The 23,041-nt window shown below is 35.5% G+C and overlaps 2 protein-coding genes across 2 annotated transcripts in view; one reads left to right on the top strand and one right to left on the bottom strand.

Moving 5' to 3' along the window:
* The window catches only part of LOC136833451 (uncharacterized transmembrane protein DDB_G0289901-like), a 218,882-nt gene that overhangs the window by 52,768 nt on the left and 143,073 nt on the right, over nt 1-23,041 (bottom strand). The window lies entirely within an intron of this gene.
* The window catches only part of LOC136833452 (cadherin-86C-like), a 207,697-nt gene continuing 200,545 nt past the window's right edge, over nt 15,890-23,041 (top strand). The window contains exon 1 of the mRNA XM_067095631.1: nt 15,890-16,547. The gene's annotated coding sequence lies outside the window, so the exon portion shown is untranslated. The remainder of the gene's footprint in view (nt 16,548-23,041) is intronic.

Genomic DNA, 23,041 nt, shown 5'->3' on the forward strand with positions numbered 1-23,041 from the left:
CGAAAATCACTTGGCCTTCTATACAAAGTTACAGTAAAGTTGGACCTTGAAAATCTGTTTCATTTATCGTATAATACTGATAATATTCCCAGGTCACTCTAGGGGCTGTGTAATAATACACGGTAATTACTATGACGCTAGATGCACACTATGTTTATTACATTAATTTTCTCAGATCTCAGGTAGGCTCACGGACTATCTCCGCTCTATTAGTATTCCAAGCGCTTATCCTGGATGAATTATTGCCGTTCATTATTCACTCTTTTCAGGATGAAATCAGATGCCCCATGTTATCTAGTTAGCATTCGCATAAATGTATTACGATATCGGATATTAGTATAATCTTTCATTTATAGCTGAAAATGAGCGACATAAGAACCGTAATTCAGAAGTAGGGCGGGCAACAGTTTTTTTTTTTTTTTTTAAGAATTCAGGAATAGTGACTTTGGCGTGAGATGTATTAAGGGCTATAAGTAAGCCTACCTCGTGTTGTAAACGTTAAATTAATGGGATCAGTTATGGCGGCATTGCCTACAGTCACTAGGGCTCGAACAAAATACTTAGTTTGGAGAAGCATTCGCCGTCAGATATTAAGCAAAAAGCTGACCTTTCTTATTAGACACATTCTAACGGTTCTAACGGATCAGTTAAGAAAGCCACGCAATTTACTTTCTCGCTACCGCGGAATAAACATCCGTGTGTAAAAAAAAAAAAAAAGAATAAAGGAGAAAAACAGCGTACAGTATATGTAATTAATAACAAACAATCATCTGGTGACCTCATGGTGGTAACCTGATTTATAAATTCTTTTGGGTTTGAGCCATAACAGTGCTGACAATGCACAAAATTCCAGCCTCCCTGGTACACAAGTTTGCAAAATGTTTCGTTGAGAAATGACGGAATGTGGATCCTGGCACGAGGTATCAAATGAAAAACCTATGGACATAATTCGTCAAGTTTTCCCAGACATAGACTTAAGTACTTTGGTCTAATGGAAAGGAACGGTATTAAAAACAGTTTTTGAACCGGCATCGTGAAATATAACAATATAAACAATAATGATAGCAACCTAGTAATAAAATATACTTTGCAGTGAAGAAATAAGGAAATTCTTCGATTTTACTGGATAATTTTGAAACTGACTAATGTTCCATCAAATTCTTACTGATTCTGTAATACTATAATAACAAGACTTACAAATAGCGTACTGCTGACCTTCGAAATTCTCGGTGAAAATGATTTGACATTTCTCTGTTGCGTTCGTCATGGTCTTCCCAGAAATGCATTTCCTTTTTTGTTTCTCAAAATAAAAAGGAAACTTGAACTTTATTTGCTTGTCACACATATACAGTAATATGAAAAAGCGTGTGCACGCATGCATAAAAGAGGGAAACCCTTGAATTCATTTTGCTGTACGCATAAAGCTTTTCTGTACTGCTTCAATTTCAATTTAGGTTTTTAGAAGTGATTATGAGTAAAAAGGAATACATCTCTAGGAGTAAACAGGAATACACCCACAGGGGTAAACAGGAATACATCTCCAGGAGTTAAAAGGAATACATCTTCAGGCGAAAAAACCAACGAAATTCTGAAACTAAATTATGAAAAAATCTGTCTCAAGTTCGTTTTTACTTTCCTTTAAAAAATAAAGCAAAAGCGAAGCACTTCGGAGATTACCATCAGTGAGTTCATGGTTTAAAAGTAAGGCGTGTTCTTTATATAATTTCCACTCACAAAATTACTGGACCACTTTCCAAAACCCTGCGAGAGCCTGAAACTGATGCATATAAGGCCAGCGACAGAAATGACCCACGGTGAGAGTTCAGAGAGAGAGAGGCAAAAAAAAAAAAAAAAAAACCGGGAACTGTCGAAGAAAATGGATCATTTGTTGCTCGTGTGTACACAACGCTCGAGATTTCCTGAAATATTTATACAAGCAATATTGTCATCGCCATTAGTATAATGTCTCGAACTGCCGCTGCTAAAACCTAATGGGGCAAATAATCGTGATTTAAAGAATTTCAAAATAAAAGATAGGAAAAATAGTGTACAAAAACTAAGCTCATTACCATAATGGTGGCAAGTTGATGAATGCTACAACGTTATGCAGACATTTTACATTGGTTGAGGACATAAAAGAATGTTAAATATTAGACCGGCCGCAGATATCTAAACGAAAACGTACCTCGAAAACTGGAAACCAAATTATCTTATACTTGAGTGGAAATACATTAAGTATTGATAAAGAACGAAGTTTATTAACTCTCATCTGAAAGCAAGTTGACTGCCTTACTGAAGCGGTCATGCTTGTTTTTTCTCGACCGAAAGCACAAGAAAGGCCAAACAAGCAAAGAGGAATCACCCTGAAGCTTCGGCCGTTCATGGGTGGATGGGCATTGCTGCCCAAGTAATGCATCTTCTCTATGTTGGTTGGAAGAGCTCAGAGGTCCACATAAGGCTCCTTATCCCATTCAACACCTTACTGCACTTAGGCAAGGGCCTGTGGTGGGACAAAGCCAGCTTACTAAATGCAGACTGCGCTGGCGTTCTGCCAAAACAGGCCTTTGCTCCTGCCTCAGCCCTTAACAGATTTACTACGGCACCCAACGAACCAGCTTCACTTGCTTCAGCATGTTATCTGGAATAACAGAAACCAAACAACTTTCAGAAGGCTGCTGGCGGTTTCTTTAAAAGGCCTTCACTATTGTTACATTACCTTGCTGTTAAACATCAATCACTTAACCACAGTGAAGGGGCTATGTATTAAATATCTAGGAAACGAAACACTTTGAGACAGGATAGCAAGGTAACTGCAATGCCATTGGTGGGATATACGCGAAATAAGTCTTGGAATATGTCTGGTAAAGAATCTCTAAATAGAATAAGATTAGATATACTAAAAATTACATGCTGCCAGGAAAGAACAATTTGTTCGTTACTCTTATCCATCATCGGTATTTATGTATCGCACAGAGAGAGAGAGAGAGAGAGAGAGAGAGAGAGAGAGAGAGAGAGAGAGAGAGAGAGAGAGAGAGAGAGAGAAAGAGAGAGAGAGATAACGTTATGTTGCATCTGTAAAAGTTTCCAATTCATTTATGAAAGCAATCGATAGAAGCGTTCTCTTATCCACCAAAACATAACTTCCCAATATCGTGACAACGCTCGTCTTGAAATTCAACCATTTGATGATATCTCATCAAACGAAAGTTGATTGTTGCTCATCTTTTCTTTTCCCGAGGTAATGACTAGGTATTTATCTCAAAATAATGAAGGTTTAGCTGCAACAAGTCACGGTTTATACCAGAAACAGTTATACGTAATTATCAATTCTGATGAAAAATAATTTCCTTTGCATAAAAGCTGCATTTTCTAAATTTTAGACTTGAGTCACTTAGGTGTTGTACTTGGCTATCTTGCAGTAATTCGGATAAATAAGAAAGTGAGCCCGCGTCAGGCATCGCCTTCAGGTTGCAATGCATTTGCATGTCAAGACTAAATGCTTTGACAATATATGAGCTAGTTATGCCGCAATCTTTCACGCCCACCTCGATATTGCCTTTTCTAATTATTAACTCTGCCCATCCTCTTATTTTCCACTTTTTGAGGAGAGAGAGAGAGAGAGAGAGAGAGAGAGAGAGAGAGAGAGAGAGAAGAGAGAGTGAGCAAAGTCATCGTCAACATTCTCTTCTCGCCCCTCCCTTCAACGCAGGTGGGAGTAAGAGAAACAACAGTAAGCCAGAACAAGTCGCAGGAGATGCACGAGTTTACACCTTTCGGAAAAACCCATTTTTTCTAATGCCTCTTCACTGGGGAATGGAGAGGTATATCACACGTATGTCCTTTACGAACTCACAAATCTTGATATTTGAAATTAATTTTCTCGGTAATTTTCGTGTCGAATGATACAAATTGAACGAACGCGGGCATTCAATTCAAGTACTGATAAAGAATGCAGTTTTTAAACTAAAAAAAATCAATAGGCTCATCTGTTAAATATTATATCTATGAATCTCTGAATAATTGCATTTTCACTCTCACTGTTATATTGAGGTTAAGATGAGTATCTGAAATACAAAGGTTAATATATATATATATATATATATATATATATATATATATATATATATATATATATATATATATATATATATATTTATATTTATATTTTACTTTAAAAAAAACACGAATATGTCACAGTATAAGAAGGCAGACATGATTCAGTGCACATTCTAGATATAATAGATTAATAGATAACTTTTTTTATCAGGAAGCAATGACGTTAGCGTTTTTGATTCCTCAAGAGATGGCACCCTTGTTTCCTAAAGCCGATTTTCCTTTTCGGTGTAACGATGCTTTCTCCGTGTGATAATTTGACAAGGCGATCCCTTCAAAGTTTCATTCCGGAAATAAGGGAGAAAGTTACGGTGCTGGAGACTGCCTGATAGCTGTTTGTACGATTGTAATTAACGACGGAACATCCAAGGTCTAGTTTGTAATTTTATATATTGGTTTTTTCTTTCAAGTTATCTTAATCTTACGATTCAGATTACACTGGTTGCCTTTTGTAGAATTAAAAATGTTAGGTTATGAACCAGAATTTCGAAATAAAGGCAATGACATGAAAATAATATTCAAATAGCTGCGAGTTAACCATATCTTGTAAGAGACAGTTTAATCTGAGACGCTTCTCCACGGCATCTTCTAATGAAGTGTCAGACCTCTCCCACGCTAACACAGCCGTCAAAAACATTTACAAACACAAGCCACGATAATTAGCCTGTATTCTATGCAATGCGGTGCAGGTCAGGATGAAGCTTCCACAGGACAATGAGCGAGAATCTTAGAAACAGCAAACTTAACCCTTTATTGTTTTTGTTTAATTTAAATAATCATTTAGAAAATTCTGAATCTAAATGGCAAAGCTTTTACATCACATCAGTCAACATCATTCATGATTCCGCATGATAATTCAAAATTTCAACTTGTATGGTTATGACAAATTCTTAGGTAGAAAGAATTAGTGGTTCTCCTATTAGCATTTTTTGTAACTGTAAATAGTAAAGTTTGATACGTTTTATTCTAGAAGATGCAATTACCGTACAACATCTAAAAAACTTTATTATTTAATGGTATGAAACCCACAGAACAAATACGCTATATAGGTAGTGGACAGGTTATTTAGTAAACGGTCAACCGTGCATCTAGGTCAAATATACGTGAGGAACTGAGGAAAGTTTTTAGATTTAATTTTCTCTACAATAATCAAATCAGTTAAATAAACACGGTTAAAATGCCATAAGCAAATGTTAACAGGATTTTTTTTTTTGCGTAGCTTGTGGCTGGATGACAAGGATGAATCAGGAATTAGAGTCTTCGCGTTTTTTTGTCATCTAACAATACACTGCAGAGAACAAAGTAACGGATGTCATAAATTTCAAATAATGATAAATTAGTATTTCAATACTCATCGATAAATTCTCTACGGCACAGATCAAGTTATCGACCAGAAAGAAATCTCCGTAAGTGAAAATATTTTCATCTTTAATTACGTTTAGTTTTGTATTTACCTTTGTGGATGACTCGGCACCAAATACCAGAGCGAGAAACCGGTTTAATACGTTAGCTGGAGTTTCCCGTTCCCTTCTCTGACACTACTCTATATATTGCACAATCTCCAGTGCCGGTTTACCGGCTGACAGTAATATAATGGTGACAGTTTATTTTTTCGCAGAGTCCGATGGGGCGGGCAATTGAAGACTCTTCTCTAAGCTAAGGAAACTATCAGAAAAGGCGAGCGGAGGGAAAAACATGGGAGAACAAGAGGAAGGCTTATTCCCAGCAGAGGTGATTAAACTAACTCCTGAACTTGAAGGAAGATGTAAAGATGGGGAAACGGGAAAAAGAATGGGGGTTCCAAAGCCGATAACAGGGGTCAAGATACAGCCACCAAAACACGTAAACCAACGACTGATTGCGCAGGAAATGCCGTAGTGACTGACTGGTTGGATGGATCGTTTGACGGTTTTTGGGGCCAGTCCATTAATTGGGACCTAAAGGGCATATTCACAGTCGCCTCAGGAGCGCGTTACCGGAATAAAAATAACTGTGCATCAGAGCATATGTTTCGGTCCTGGAGACCACGATGCGGTCTCGGCTGGTGTTCCAGTTCAGAGGTCCACACCAGGCTTCTGTTTCACTTCAACACCTTACTGTCACTATCGGTCAGAAGGTCCAGCTTAATCTATACTAACCACCAACCGACTCAAATTTACAAAATAATGTCATCTCACGTATTAATAACAAAAATCGATCAAGAGTATACTACATGTGACCTGCGTTATTTTTTCTGGGAAAGAGCTGACGGCGAAAAATAATCTCTGACCACAACCCTGCAAATAAGGGAAAATAAAAGTAAAAAAAAAAAAAAGAAGCAATTGCGTTTCACCGCCAACACGTACATAAATCCATCCAAACATACTTGCATGTGTAATGCCTCAAGTAAATTGTAAAAACGATTAAATTTTCTTTATTATTTTTACAGTAATCATATAAGCAACGAAACCTTTGAAAAATAAAAGTTGTATTCTAATTCCCAAGGGAGGCTAGCAAGGTTCTAGTTTCCATAAACCTTTTCCTATTTAATTTTTAGCCATGTCATATGACATTTATCTTCACGGTTTTACTTTTACCAAGATGATGCATTATTAATTCAAGCACTTAATTTCGTTCCTTGAAAGAACGAAAAATAGTGCGGTACACGTTGTCCATGGTATCCCAAACTTACCGCCGCGTTTGCCCATTAGGTTCCAGGAATGACTTTCATTTCATACATTCCAGAACTTCAAAGGTGACTGACGTAACAGTATCAACTACTTGTTTTATTATGCACTACGACTTTACATACCTTCGACCAACAACGGTTTGTTGATGGGTCTCACTGATAAAACTGTGATCAGAATTATTCCCTGGAAATCGCATAATCACTGCGAGAAACTTTTACATAAGTTAAGAAACCCTTCTTTTACTTCAATAGATATTGAATCAATAAAATCTTTGTCCGTCTACTATGTATGTATGTATGTATGTATGTATGTATGTATCTATCTATATTATATATATATATATATATATATATATATATATATATATATATATATATATACTATATGTGTGTGTGTGTGTGTGTGTGTTGTGTGTGTGTTTGTGTGTGTGCTTGTGTGTGCGTGTGCAATCATGTCTCATAACAATGAAATATGTCAGAAATATTGAGCTATCTCGGTCACGCGAATTTCTGATTGAAAAATCAATAAAGGAAACTCAGCATCAGTTGTGACCCGGCCCTCATAAATTCTTAAGAAATCAACAGAGGCGACTGAGTGGCAAGTAGTTATACTCCTTAATGTGACAGCCACCTGTGATAGGAAACCTAAGGAGGAAGGAGTACAGCTCGAATAAGTTATCAAATATAACTTTCACAAAACTATCGAAGTGATATTTTGTGAAAACGATTAATAATTAGCCTATACGTATCTTCTCTAATAAGAAGCAAAGTAAATAAAAAGAAGAAAATTTGTAGAGCAGTGTATAACAAGAAAATCTATAAAACATTTTTGTATTAAACATGTTATTTAAGCAGTGATGGTACCCATTAAATGTGACATTGCCGAAAGCAAAGGCATATGAACAGGGGTGACGACACAATTCATTCCATTTCTTGCAGGCTAAAATTTCATGACGCGCTGAATCGAGCCATCTCATTGGCCTGCAAAACTGTGACGTCATAGCTACAGACCGCGCTTCTGTGACATCATCATTAGAATAAGCTAGAAATGTTGATCATCATCGACGACAATCGCGGAGCGACAAGACACTTAACTGGCCAACAAAAGACATGACGTCATGGGTATCGACCGTGACGGAATGGCCCACAAAGGCACGGATTTCAGGCTGAATCAGTGGGCTCTGAGCGATGGCTAGTCTAAGGCATTGTCCGGTTCTGGTCAATCAATGGCCCTGTCACTTGGTGATAAATGCCTTCTAAGATTACAGATTTTATTGTTAACAGTTTCGCATTCTTTTCATCGTCTTGCCGACTAGAAGTTTGTTTGTTTGTGTGTGTGAGAGAGAGAGAGAGAGAGAGAGAGAGAGAGAGAGAGAGAGAGAGAGAGAGAGAGAGAGAGCACCTAAGGTTTAATAACTATTCCAGTTATGGCAGCTTAGAATTCCCAGTATCACCGCAACTCATGACCAAGGATTAGCCATGTTTCATATTTTAAATAATTACTTTATAGCGAATTTTTTTTTTACAAAAGCAACTCTAAACCATTGAAAAAATTGAGTTAGAAACTTTCAAAGAAATATTTTCTTGATCGTAAGTGGCGGTCAGTTTCATTAAACTGTATCTTCCTTATCGACTGTTGTTTCTTCTCTCTCGATATTAACTGTTCCAAAGCCTTATGCATTTTGAGTCAGACATCTGACGTCTTGATTGAAAGTAAATTACAAAAAGGCTCCCAGATGTTTTCCCCTGGGGCAGACCTCCTCAAAGGAGGGAGAGAATTTTCTGCTTGAATTTACACTCTATTTGAATCGCTTGATAAGGAAATTTATTTTGTTACAATAATTTTGTCTTGCTAAGTAATACAGCGCTAAAGCTGTATCCAATATAGCGGCATAATTGGAGGTTGTTATTATTCCGAGCGCATAGTTATCTCAAACATTAATCTTCTTTTATCTTCTTCAGATAATTTTATCGTTTAATAAAGAAACATATTAAGTGGATATTTAAACAATCAACTGCTAAAGCCTTTAAGTGTATTTAAGTTTAAGTTTCCTGCCTCCTAAGCTTTACAGTCACGGTATCATACTTTGTGCATACTGGATGATATTTCCAAAATCTAATCTATAGGCAGATTATTAATTAAACTTAAGAGTTCGTAAGTGTTAAAGTTACGTTGGAGCTCGTAAACACATACTTAATAGAAGAATTTGAGAGAGATATTAGGCGTTTGTAAATGGTATTTAGGTTAGGAATTCTGCACGTTCTTGCACACCTTAGATTTACACTAGTCTTTTTATACAAAGTTTCTGAATAATAACCATCCCACGTATTTACTGGAAGTGACTGGAGACTTAAATGATAGGTTTAAAATTTTTGCCCTAACTTTTGTCATCCCTCCATCCTATCTTTCCCAACCCCTCCCAAGGCACGTCTATTTTCTCCTTTATGGTAAACCCCTACTATTTTATCTTCTCCCATTTCCTTTTTAAGCCTCAGCCACTGAAGGGCTTAGCGTTGTTAGCCAACCGATTTAGCATACGAAAAAATGAGCCTTGGGCAATAATATCCCGTCTTCTAAAAGCCTCGAATTTTACGTTATTATGAAATAAGAATAGAAAAAGCTTTTTTTTCCTTCAACAAGAAAGTGACCCATGCTGTCAATTATCAACAAATGACGAGATAACATTGGCGGAATTTTATTTTTCTTCGCAGTAAATTTGAGACCATACTGATAACAGTTATGGCTATTTTTAGATGCCTTTTGTAAAGTAACTTTCGCTAGGTTGATATCAACAATTCTTGCTTGGAAATGCAAGAAATCCCTCTCTGGGCCTGGCTCCTACCTCTGTCTCTGTCTGCTTGTCTCTTCTCTGACTGTAACCTGTGCAACACTTAAAGGTAATTCTCGTTTTCGCATTGGCGTAAGAGCCCCAAATGTTTACAATAAAAGGGGAGGTTAAATGCTCCCTTTGTAGTCTGCATCATTTCACTTACCTCGTGCATGCAATAACGCTAAAGTGGCCCTCAAGGGAGAAGAGGGGCGAGGGGAAGAACGAAGGAGAGAAGGAGACACAGAAGGGAAGGGGTAAGTGAATGGAAAAGAGCACGTAATTAAAAAAAAAGCAAGCGGCCCATAGTAAAATAAATGAGAGAGAGAGAGAGAGAGAGAGAGAGAGAGAGAGAGAGAGAGAGAGAGAGAGAGAGAGAAATGGGGAGGTATACGGAATATATAATTAAGACGGTCATAATGAAATCATGCAATGTTAAGGCTGAATGAGGATTGCGATCAAGATGAAGGAGGCGAGACAAGAACGTCAAAGGAATCCCATGCAAAATTACACGAAAATATAAGCGGCTTGGACGACGCAGATAACCCGAAATAACCTACATACGATATTTGTGGATGAAGAATTTGAACAACATAAAAAGAGAATTGAAGTAACACATTCGTAAAATAATATATGAACGGAAATTTCATTTAAAGTTAAAACAAGTAAAAAACGAGCCGAAGTTTCTTCGGAGTAATCGAGTTTTCTGGACAGCATATAATGCTGTATGAAACTCATCCACGGCCCATGAAACTCTCAGCCGCGGCCCATGAAACTTTTAGTCACGGCCCGGTGGTGGCATGTTTTCTGGCACCCATAGCGTTGCGAGACGCGCAATCATGGCTAACTATAACCTTAGATAAAATAAAACTATTGAGGCTAGAGGGTTGCAATTTGGTGTGTTTGATGATTGGAGGGTGGATGATCAACATACCAATTTGCAGCCCTCTAGCCTCAGAAGTTTTCAAGATCTGAAGGTGGACAGAAAAGTGCAGACCGACAAACAAACAGCCATCTCAATAGTTTTCTTTTACAGAAAGCTAAAAAAGGAAGCAAGTACGAAATTTCTGGGGTTTAAGGAATTCGACTGCTAGTGGGACAATAATACAGTCTAACCAGTCAATAAAGAAGAAATGCTTCAGTCCCAATAACAACAACGCTTTCATTCATGATAAATGATCGCACACACGTTATTCATAAATACATTTATATATATATATATATATATATGTATATATATATATATATATATATACATACATACATACATATATATATATATATATATATATATATATATATATATATATATATATATATATATATATATGGCAACGGTCACGCGCAATGAATTCTTAATTTCTCGAATATCTAATGTATCTGCAAGCGTTTTCGATGAAACCTAGAAATGTGTCTTTTGGAATAAAATGAAGACATCATACTGATTCGAACTGGTGTTATTAAGGGCGGTGGTTCAGTGCAATGCTAGGAAGAGAAGAATTAAATTAAGCACACGTGCCTTTAATATATGTGCCACATTCAAATACATTTCGCATGAACTGGAACAGACTGCTCAACACTTTGGAAAACGATATTAAGTGCATTTTTGCTTTATGGGTAAAGTATCTGCTGGCCACATCGATCGGTCAACTGCTGTACAGTAACACTTACCGAGCGACCAGATTCACAATCACTTTATTTCTTTTTTTTGTCCCCTAAAAATCGTTGGTATTTTCATACTGGTCCCATAGAACCTAAAATGTAAACTTTTTAATCTGTTTGTTTAATTTTCTGGTCCCACAGGTAAACAAGAGTATTGTGTTGCCGATCCTGTTGGACTCATGCATCATTAATTTACACATGCATACATACATACTGGCACATACATACTGATAATTGTACATATTATATATATATATATATATATATATATATATATATATATATATATATATATATATATACTGTATATATAGATAAATGTATATATATATTTATATATATATATATATATATATATATATATATATATATATATATATATATATGTATAAATATCATCATATACACACAGACACATATATATATATATATATATATATATATATATATATATATATATATATATATATATATATAATCATCATCAGAAAACGTAATATCAATTCGCTCTACCTCAGCATATATGTTACCGAAGGGGAATTTTAGTTGATAATAAGTCCAGTCCCGTGAGGTCGAACCAGCGACGGACGAGGAATCAGGACTGGGGACGCACTAACGCAGTCGGCCAAAAGAGGTATTTGAATTCATCTTCCATCAACTCACCCGTCGAACTCAGGTGTTTTGCATTCGATGAGTTGATGAAGATGATATTCACTTTCTCTTGGACCGACTGCGTTAGTGCGTCCCTGTAGTCCTGATTCATGGTTCGACCTTCGCAACTTATTATCAACTAAAATTCCCCTTCGTAACATATATGAAAAATATATTATTTCAGTGTAGAGCGAATTGATATTAAAGGACTTTGTAGCTTTCATATGAATCACGGTGATGTGATAAATAGTCATATATATATATATATATATATATATATATATATATATATATATATATATATATATATATATATATTATATATATGTATATATATATATATATATATATATATATATATATATATATGTATATATACGTAAATATATGTATATGTATATAAATATATATTTATGATGTATACACACAAATTCATATATATATATATATATATATATATATATATATATATATATTTATATATATATATTTCTATATATATATATATATATATATATATATATATATATATATATGTATATATATATATATATATATATATATATATATATATATATATATATATATATATATGTATATATATATATAATAAGTTACTTTGTGATTCGTTTGTGTAACTTAATTCTTGACAGTGCCAGCCCATTGATAGCTCCTGTGCATGTTTATCTTCTGACTGAATTAGTGAATTAGTGGACACCTTAAACCCTTTCATTTATTGGTAATTTTTAGTATTTTTCACTTTTAACTTTTTCTGTTTAGTGGGCGCACACCACATCTATCAGAAATCCTAAATAGAGCACCTTTTCCAAACACACACACACAAAATATATATATATATACATATATATATATAAATATGTATATATATATATATATATATATATATATATATATATATATATATATATATATATATATATATATATATATACTAAAAGGACCTCATTCAAACCGGATGGTAACTAATGGAGTATTTATTCAGAAAAAAGTTACAAGCTTTCTTGGACAAACAGTCCTCATTGTACGGATGCTATAATGAGGACTGTTTGTCAAGAAAGTTTGTATATATATTGTGTATGTGACAAAGTTAATATATATATATATATATATATATATATATATATATATATATATATATATATATATATATATATATATATATATATATATATATATATATATATACACACACTGTCACGTGCTGCCGTGTGTTTGGAAAGGTGGCTCTAATTAGGATTTCTGATAGCTACACCTGACTGGGGGTGGCTGCGCTCTGCTGAACAGAAAAAGTTAAAAGTGAAAAATACTAAAAATTACCAATAAATGAAAGGGTTGGAGGTAAACTTAAGGTGTCCACTAATTCACTAATTCAGTCAGAAAATAAAATATGCACAGGGGCTATCAATGGAGCTCCGTGGCGCTGTCAAGAATTAAGTTACACAAAGGAATCACAAAGTAATCAAGCAAAGTACCACAACCGCAAATCTTACACACTAGGCCTTTCGTAGGCTAACAAGCAATGGATATCAAGGAGGATCCAAAGGATGCACAGTGCAATGAGTGAGAATGTTGCACTCTTGTTAGTCCGGATATCTTAACCGGATATGGCATCTGGATATGCAGGAAGGTGGCACCGCTGATCTACAGTTGATACCACACAACAGGGACTCGATGTCATGGATCTGCAAGAGCAGGAATGTTGAACACATACAAATGGAATCGAGTGAAAATGGCAGTGAATTCACGTAGGAAAATTATCAGGACATCATCTAATAATAATTACATTTAAACACAAGTACGAGAATGAAAACTAAAATGTGTCACTATTGATCACGATTCCACCACAATCAAAATCACAGGAATCTCTGAGGGAGAGGAACAGGAATTTGGTTACAGAAAATAGGAGAACAGGTAGGATATAGTTAAGGGGCCGACAAACAACTTCTGATCACATTACCTTAGGTCCATGGACAAGACATGAGGTTCTGCCGTAGGGCTTCAGCGGAAGCATTGTCACAGGACTCCAGCATAGTCTTTCAGTGGCTTCTGGACAGGGGGACATCGGCAGCCAATTCAGTAGGGTGACGTCTGTGGGAGGCGGCTAGCAGAAGGTGTCCAGTGGCAAGAAGTCGTGTGAGAAGGCTAGCGTAGTAGTGTAAGGTCGACTAGCGGTGATGTGTGTGTGTGTGTGGTGCCAGGAGGGTGATGCTGTAGAGTGGCATTGTAGAGGTAACTAGCATGGGTTATACTAGCAGTGTGTCTTCTAAAGTAGGTTGAGCTGAGTGTCTACAACCAGGGGACACCTGAAGGGAGACTAGCATAGGTTGTGCTAGCTGTGTGACTTCTGAAGAGGGGCACATGAGTGATTTGCTGGGGCCAGTATATATACCACAGTCTGCTGGCGACAGTTGTATTTTGACACTTCTGGCAGCCTCTTCTTAATGGGTCCTCCATTGTCCTCATTGCAGGTCAGATCAGTAATGATTAAAAGTTGGAGAGAAGAGGTTTCAATGGGGTGACAACTTAATGGGAGAGTCGAGACACCTGTCAGTAGGAGCTGCAGGTGCTGGGTCAGGGGAAAAATGGTGACCCTTGATGGCAACAGGTCAAAACAACTAGGGGGAACTCAGAAATGCATTAATTCATGACTGAGATATAAAATAATTTTGGTAACAAAGAAAAACTCAAAAGGGGCCCTATTTGCAAACAAACTGGTAAAAATGTCACCTTTGGATGATTAATAGGGTCAGGTCAGGTCAGTAATGACTATATATATATATATATTTCTCGTTAGACACCTGCATAATTACAAACTGGGCCTGGGGAAAGCATGGGAATATTTGTGACAATATCAAAACAACTAGTAGTTCTAAGAAATGGTAATTCAATTGAGATATAAAATCATTTTCTTTAAATGACAAGCGAAAATCGAAGGCAAAATCACAACAAATATAAAGACGTTTGTGACTATATATATATAATTACAATAATATATAATATTTCTAACTGCCCTGGAGTTATAAGACTGGATAATATATATATATATATAGCGACTTGGTTACTTATAAAGAATAAATTACGGGAATAAATAATAAGTTATTACGAATGACCATATGGTAAAGAATTACATCCGTAAGGTAATTGACCTGAGCCAGTGGTTCATTGGGCAATAAATGCATGTTCAGTAGCTTTACAATTATATATCTAATCTTACTACTAATAATATCGCTTGTTGAAATGCCTTAAATAAATGGAAGACCCTAAATGATACTGTATTTGAAGGTAAAGTAATTAGCATACATATTTTTAAGGAATTAACAGTTGTAGTTTCCTACAAAATTTTCATGGCTTAATTGCTATTTTCAAAAAACTTTCATGTTGTGCGTGGCCTAGTCTAGCATTCGGCATTTGGACGATTAAGGTCTCAAACCACAGAAAGATTTATAAACTTTCTAAACTCAACTAAACTTGGGATTAAATCACGACGAGAGACAGGTAGACAGAGAGAGTGGGGCCTAAACAGCACCAAAAATCAGGGTCGAAATAATATCCAGAATGGTTCACATAAATACAGAAGCGAAGATCATCACGGAGGTCAAAAGATAACACCTGTACAATGAGCTTTATTTATCGGAGGGGCACTTGCGAACATACAACTACAAAGGTCATAAAAGGGTGATCATATTAACTTTTTTCTTTAGATATTAGGTCAGCGCGTTGGTATGTTTACAATGAATGTCACCGGCGTGCTAGTTACAACGGTACTGGCGTCATCCCTGGACCAAAACTGGGTCACTGTTGCAAGATTAGTTGTGACCTGCTTTGAAAAAGAAATGTCTTTGTAACTCTTACTTTAAAAGTTTCCGGACAGAGACTATTCGTCTTTTAAGAAACCCGAACCAATTCATCCCGTGTAATTTAAAGCGTTATGAAGTAAAATTCCCTCAAAAGTGAATCCTGACTTTCATCCATGCCTAATAATATAGGTCATGGAAGGGGGTTAATTTGATAAGAGAAATTGCCCTTCCAACTCATGACCGTAAAATCAGCCACCTTCATGCCCAACAACTGTTGGTTAGGGGAATTTATGGGAAATCCAATCCAGTGTCAGAAAAACAAGAGTTAAATTCGAAAATTAGTATGCAATAGGGTAAGGGGCGTGGTGTCATGCAACTAATCAGTGAAAAAAAAAAAAAAAATAACCGGAACTGAAGAGCCAAGTGTCGGAGAGAGTTGCGGCATTTTCCACAGAAAACGGGAATTCTCAGCCGAGAATCATTATTGTCATCGAGCAACAGAGGGGAATTATTGGGCCTCTTCTACTGAATCCCCTCGGACGGACGGCAGTCGGGTGTGCAGGAGCCACGCGACTGGGACTATACCCTCCGCCGTGTTTAACCAGGTGTGAAGCCCAGGGCTGGAGGAGGCCAGAGACCGTTACAAAACGAACCGGACGTATCTTTAGTGAATGTTGGACTTGTGTTAAATTGTTTCTGTGTTCCGAGTGTGAAGAGAGAACTTGGCTAATTCCCTAATACATTCAGAAGTTTCTTGGACTCCGACAACAGGAAATGAACGTTGGCGCAAACTTTGGTTCCCACAAGGTGTGTTCCGACTAAGATTTGTGTGCCTGTAAGCGATGGTTGTGATTCGTTGTGATGGTAGATATCAGTTTCTCGAGACCTGACTAAAAGATAAGGGTTTATGCATGACAAAGTATCTGTTCTCATTTAATTTCTTTTTCTCTGTCTCTTTTTCAGTATTTTCATTCATTTAAATAGTATGACCTCATTAAATGGGTCATATTTTTTTTTAAAGATTATACAACAAAATGAACTTAGCTGTAGTCCACATCTATATTTGGAAAGATTTGTAAAGTTTTATTTGGGTCACGAATAGATAAACAAGCACTCGCATTTGACAACATTTGCTGCAATAACTGAGAAATGTCAAGTCCTCAAACGAAGCAACAAAATATAAGTACACCCCGAAATTGTCTCAAAACATGATCATATAATGATAACATGATTCATATATCAAATATAACAAGGATTCATACATCTAAGAAATGAAAACATCACGTGGTTTCTTTTCAGTTTAAAAGTCCCTAAAAATTAACAGCCCGCTATGGAAAGAAAAGCGCTAATACATATTAATTGCTTTTGATATCAAAGTTTCGTAGACGTTAAAAACATTTCTGAAGAAGCATAACAAATTGAAATGCGTAGAAAAATGACAGTAATCGCAGTGATAATGTAATTCCATTAAGTTTGAAGAGGTGTCTATAAAAAAAATAGTTAGAACTTTCAACGCGAGTCAAAACCTTGATATTTGGAACAGAAATGTTCGTTGCAACTCAGGAACGAGAGAAAGCTTCATTCATTTTCTGTTCGCGATAATTTGCTTGAGTTCATGAAGATAAAATTTTGAAGATTTCTTTATTTAACAATTATTCCGAAGTATTTCTAGCGATAGGAAACATAATAACTACTGGGGAGCTAATAATGATGAGAGAGAGAGAGAGAGAGAGAGAGAGAGAGAGAGCTAAGAAAGGGAAACACACGATCAATAACCTGTATTAGCTGTTACTCGTCCGTAAAGTAATTGAACTATTTCCACAAGGATATTAAGTTGGGTGATCGGAAATGATATATATATATATATATATATATATATATATATATATATATATATATATATATATATATATAATATATATATATATATATATATATATATATATATATATATATATATATATATATATATATATATATATATATATATATATATATATATATATATATATATATATATATATATATATATACATGTAGTGTGCTCAGAAAATGCTGGATTAATCTTAATCAGTCAAAATACAGTACCGCCGATATATTTGTAATTTCCTAGTGAAAGCATAACTGACACCGTGAAAATATATTTTCAATATATACGCAACGTTTCGTGTTCTTTTCTGGAGTCAGCCCCCTACTAGTGGGAAATGCTTCAGTGTTGTATACATACATTATATATACATATATGTATATATATATATGTATGTATGTATGTATGTATGAATGTATAGATATAATATATACACACATGTATATGTGTATATATAATTATATATATATATATATATATATATATATATATATATATATATATATATATATATATATATATATAAGAAAGAGATAGAGAAAGAATTTTAATCATTTAAGGAGGCCAATCAAAAAAATCTGTATCTCACGAGCGTATTTCCAAACCTAAGCCAGACCATTCGTGAGTACTTATCCACGTTGTTTCATTCCCCTAAATATTGATATCCGATGGTCAGACTGGGACTATCATGGCCGCCGGCTCTTAAAACAACTCTCTTCCCTTTTCGTCATAGGAGTCTTTCTTACATTTCGCAGTCTTCGTATTTTCCCTTTTTTAATAACGTCGTTTTCCCCCCATTTCGTCATGGCTGTTTTCGACTCTTTTCGCCTTCACCTTCATCGCTGCGGTCTCTTCTTTTTTGGCCGTCATCTTTTCGCCCTTAGTGCCGTCAGTGCACCTCACACGGTGCGCTGCAGGCATTATTTACGGCTCTTTGCAGCGTCCCTTCGGCCCCTGGCTGCAACCCTTTCACTATTACTATACCTTCGTTCATATTCTCTTTCTTCCATCTTACTTTCCACCCTACCCTAACAATTGTTTCAACATTATTCTCAGCGCTGAATGACCTCATAGGTCTCAGCGCTTGGCATTTTTACCTAAATTTTATACTCCAATTCTAATCTGTTCGCTCTCCCTTCATCGTCGTCATACCCTTTATTCGTTATTGCCTTCTTTCCCCTTTCTCGTTAAAGACGTCTTTCAATTATTCTTCTACTGATCTGCCTCTGTCGTTCTCGCGATCTTTTCTATTTTTTTTGTCTTTGTTGTCCTCCCCGTTCATCCTCATCATCTCTCCCCTACGGCGTTATTGTCATTTTTCACCTTTCAAGTCATCGTCCCCTCCTGCTCCCCTTTCCGCCTTCTGTTTTGGTAACCTTATTGACGCCTTTGGACGCATCCACCGCCTAAGTAGCCTTTTGGTATTCCATGATGAAAAGATTACCTGAGATCTAATATCCGTTTTTGTTGCTGAAGTTTGGATTTTAAGAGTAAGCTTTATAGCGACACAAAATCTTTTGATATACTTGTGGTAGGTAATGATTTCGGGACCTGGGAACCTTAAACAATTTAGTATTCGCCAAAGAATGATTCAGTGAGGTTATGCATGTTTCCAATATCTCATTAATTAGCTTAGTGAGATACAAAATCGTACATTAAGAAGACACATCTGAACGGAGGGTGATTTTGAACTATAATTTATAAATAGCAATAACCCATAAATACCGTAAATCGTTACATTGATCTGTCGTCTCTATTTATCACTCGAAATCAGATAATCTTTCAATTGACTGGAGTTACTTAACAGGCAAACGAGTGATTTCATACAATACTATAAGCCGCTATGAATGCGCTTGCAATTACCCATTCTCAAAATTTAATTGTGAGAAATAAATCGACTATGCGTCTACTTTTTCAACGCCTTGTTTATTTTCACACGTGAAATTCCTCTATTAACAAAACTGGACCTAGAATTTATCACTAAATCCTGAAAATAATTCGTCTATCTATTCATTTCTTCCTTTGCATTGCACCTTAATAACTGATCCCTCAAAATTTCTCCACAGCTCAATTTTGAAGGGAAAGATTTACCATTAATGTTCGAATAGAATTTGGTTCTTGTTGGTTAAAAACGTTTGGGAAGCTTGTATCAACGTTATCTACCCTCAAGTTAGCTTTAGTGCTTATAAAAACTGCCAGGTTAATCGAAAGGTCTGTTGCACGTCATACTTAGAAGGCCACAGATTCCTGAACAAAACTATACTTTGTTCAATCGGCATATAACAATCGTACCTGGCAATTAAACGGCTGCCGAACAGAGTATTTAGATAAGTTCAGTGCTGAGACGCCAACTCATTAATATTTCATTGCACATTATAGCTACAATGTTTCTTTAATCGGATCTCACTGTACTGGCAAGCTCCTTCTTGCAACTCCGGTGCACTAGAAATTTCTCGGTATCCGAGAAAAATTGAGCGTACTTGGTTCTCTACTGGGGACGAAAGGCAAAGTTTTTGAACATATAGAACAGATGATTTACTTATTGTCACTAAGCAATGCACACAATGTCGAGAATTTTATGTATTAGATGAGAACGAATGGTTTTCCATAAATTTGTTTTCCTCATATCAGAATTATACACACACACACACACACACATATTATATATATATATATATATACATATATATATATATATATATATATATATATATATATATATATATATATATATATATATAGCCTATACTGTGTGTATATATATATATATATATATATATATATATATATATATATATATATATAATGTGTGTGTGTGTGTGTATGATATAAAATAAATATACCATCATAAATGAACTAGTTTCCCTATACTATTTTTCTTTCTCTTAAGTAACAGACAATTCCTTTTCATACTAACTTTAATATTCATCAGTATTAACGAATTATGAATTTTCTCCTCAAGGAAAATTTACAAACTGCTCACATATATACAGTATATCTGTGAATATTTAACCTACAACTCAATAAAATGCTGAACAATATATATATATATATATATATATATATATATATATATATAACATATATATATATATATATATATATATATATATATATATATATATATATATATGCGTGTGTGTGTTGATGGGGTGAGTGTGTGTATACACATTCGGACTCACATTCTAAGACGCTTACATGTAAACCGTTCTCTTAGTGGCAATTAATTCACAAGGACCATTGAAATTCAAACCGACAACCACATCAAAGACGAACTGAGTATGTACAGTATATTCTATTATACTACAAATAAACACATACCTTCAGTTTATAAAGCGATGGATGAATGGGATAAATTATGGTGGCTTTTATACCAAACAGTTATGAACGTCCAATGCTGTCAAGGTACTCAGTCTTAATACTGTTTAAAATTTGTCTTTAAGACAGGTTGAAAGTGTAAAACTCATAAAAAACTTCACACACATTTAGTAATTTTAAAAAATGAGCATTTTAGTAATTACTTCGATTGAAGGGCTCCGTACGTTTCTTGTTGAAATAAGAAACAAAGATGGGCAAACAGGTGCCTTTCAGTAGCCGGGACCTAATGTATAATAAATAATGGTCAGATGATAATTGTTTAATCTTCAAGGAAACGATATAATCGCATTATAAAGGGAGGAAAACTATAAACCAAAGAAACGGAAGCAAGAAGAAAATTACACAGGAGGCCTGAAGGTGGGGCGCTGTTGGTAGAGGACGCCGCGCCGGTGAGGACACTGGCCTCTCCCTGAACTCAGGAGAACATCGGCCGAAATAGCGCCAGCAGACAAGAGACAGAGAAAGTCATAATAACGGCTGGTTCAGTAATTAGACTGGTTGATTGCCTCTGGCTCAGTTTTGTCAAAGAGGGAGGCTCAAGATGATGACGTGAGCAATATTCCAAACAGGGATAGGCAAGGCTAATATAAAGCTTTGATATAACTTCGACACGTACTAGAATTACTGACATCCCAACGAAAAGTTTACTTTTTAGTAGCAGATTTGTCAGTCTGAACTATGAAATCTCTCCAACATAACAGGGGTTATTAACTGTTCTCATTGCTTATGGAATCTCATAATGTACATACAAATTCTTCTCTCTGCCTTGAGGTGGCTCATTTTGTCATCAAGTACCTTCAGTCATTGCTCCTACGCGATGCAAAACTTAGTAATTCCGTTCATATAAACACGTTCCTACAGAGAGCAACCTTCCTTCATCTTCGCATTGAACTCAGAATGATTTTTGCCTGTTAATTCTGCAGTTTCTGCAGTAGTACTGCTTAGGTCTTAGATATACTTAACTAAGTTCTCAGTAGCTGGGTTGCTACCGCTCCTTCTCACTGATTTCTCTTGGGTAGCGGAACTAAATTATGAGTATATCTGGAGCTATGTGAATTAACCAGGGGAACCTATAAGTTTATTTTGAATAAGAAAAATCTGAAGAAGGTTTAATGTGAAGAATATTTTTTCTAGCATAATTCAAAGTTCATAGACTATTTTATAAAACTCTTTGTGATTTATTTTAGGTGAAAGTATGGCAGGGGTAGCAGGTTTCTTCTGAGAATTAAAAGATAAAACAGTTCATAAGGAACTGGAACCGCTTATTTAATCTATGGGTTTCTTTCTCTTGCTTCTCCTATCTCTAAATCCTATAAAAAGGTCTTTTTTGTTTCAACAGAGGTTTCAACTTCATAAGGGTGCTTGGTTGATTCTCCAGTTCATTTTCACACACGCTCACAAACACGCACAGCGACGGGTAAACATAAGGGTACTAATTTTGGCTGTTCTCTATCTCTCTAACACACAAGAATACACACACACACACGAACGTACACGCTTGCACACAAAGTAAACGAAGCAGCCTCAGTGTTATTGGTCAGCAATAAATGAACAACGATATAAAGTAAATCATATTCACTTGTCAAAGGCAACACAAATAAGTAAGAAATCCTACGGTATATTATGCGGTCCTAGAATGAACAACGATATAACAGTGAAAATGCTAATATTATAACGCCACCTTCGAAATCGCAGATTTTTGCAAACCCTGCTTTTTCTAATAGAAGGCACGGGCATTTATAAAAAAAAAAAAAATCTCAACGTTCTTTTAGAGACTACTCATAAGCAACTGTAGTTTCAACAGTGTCAACTGAAGACAATGTATTTGCATAAATGATTATAAGTAAAAGGCTTTTAGAATAATATATCATGAAGTCATAGTGCACTTACATTCACATAATTATCTCCAATAGCCTGACGAAGTCAATGATATTAGCTCCAAAGGGGCCATAAAGTATAATCTTTAAATTTTATGATGTCCACGGATTTTTAAATCAATAAATCATTAGTGAAACTAGACACGATAGACCCTTAAAAATTACTCAATAATCAACGA

The sequence above is a fragment of the Macrobrachium rosenbergii genome, chromosome 51, assembly GCF_040412425.1.
Source record: "Macrobrachium rosenbergii isolate ZJJX-2024 chromosome 51, ASM4041242v1, whole genome shotgun sequence".
NCBI classification, from domain to species: domain Eukaryota; kingdom Metazoa; phylum Arthropoda; class Malacostraca; order Decapoda; family Palaemonidae; genus Macrobrachium; species Macrobrachium rosenbergii.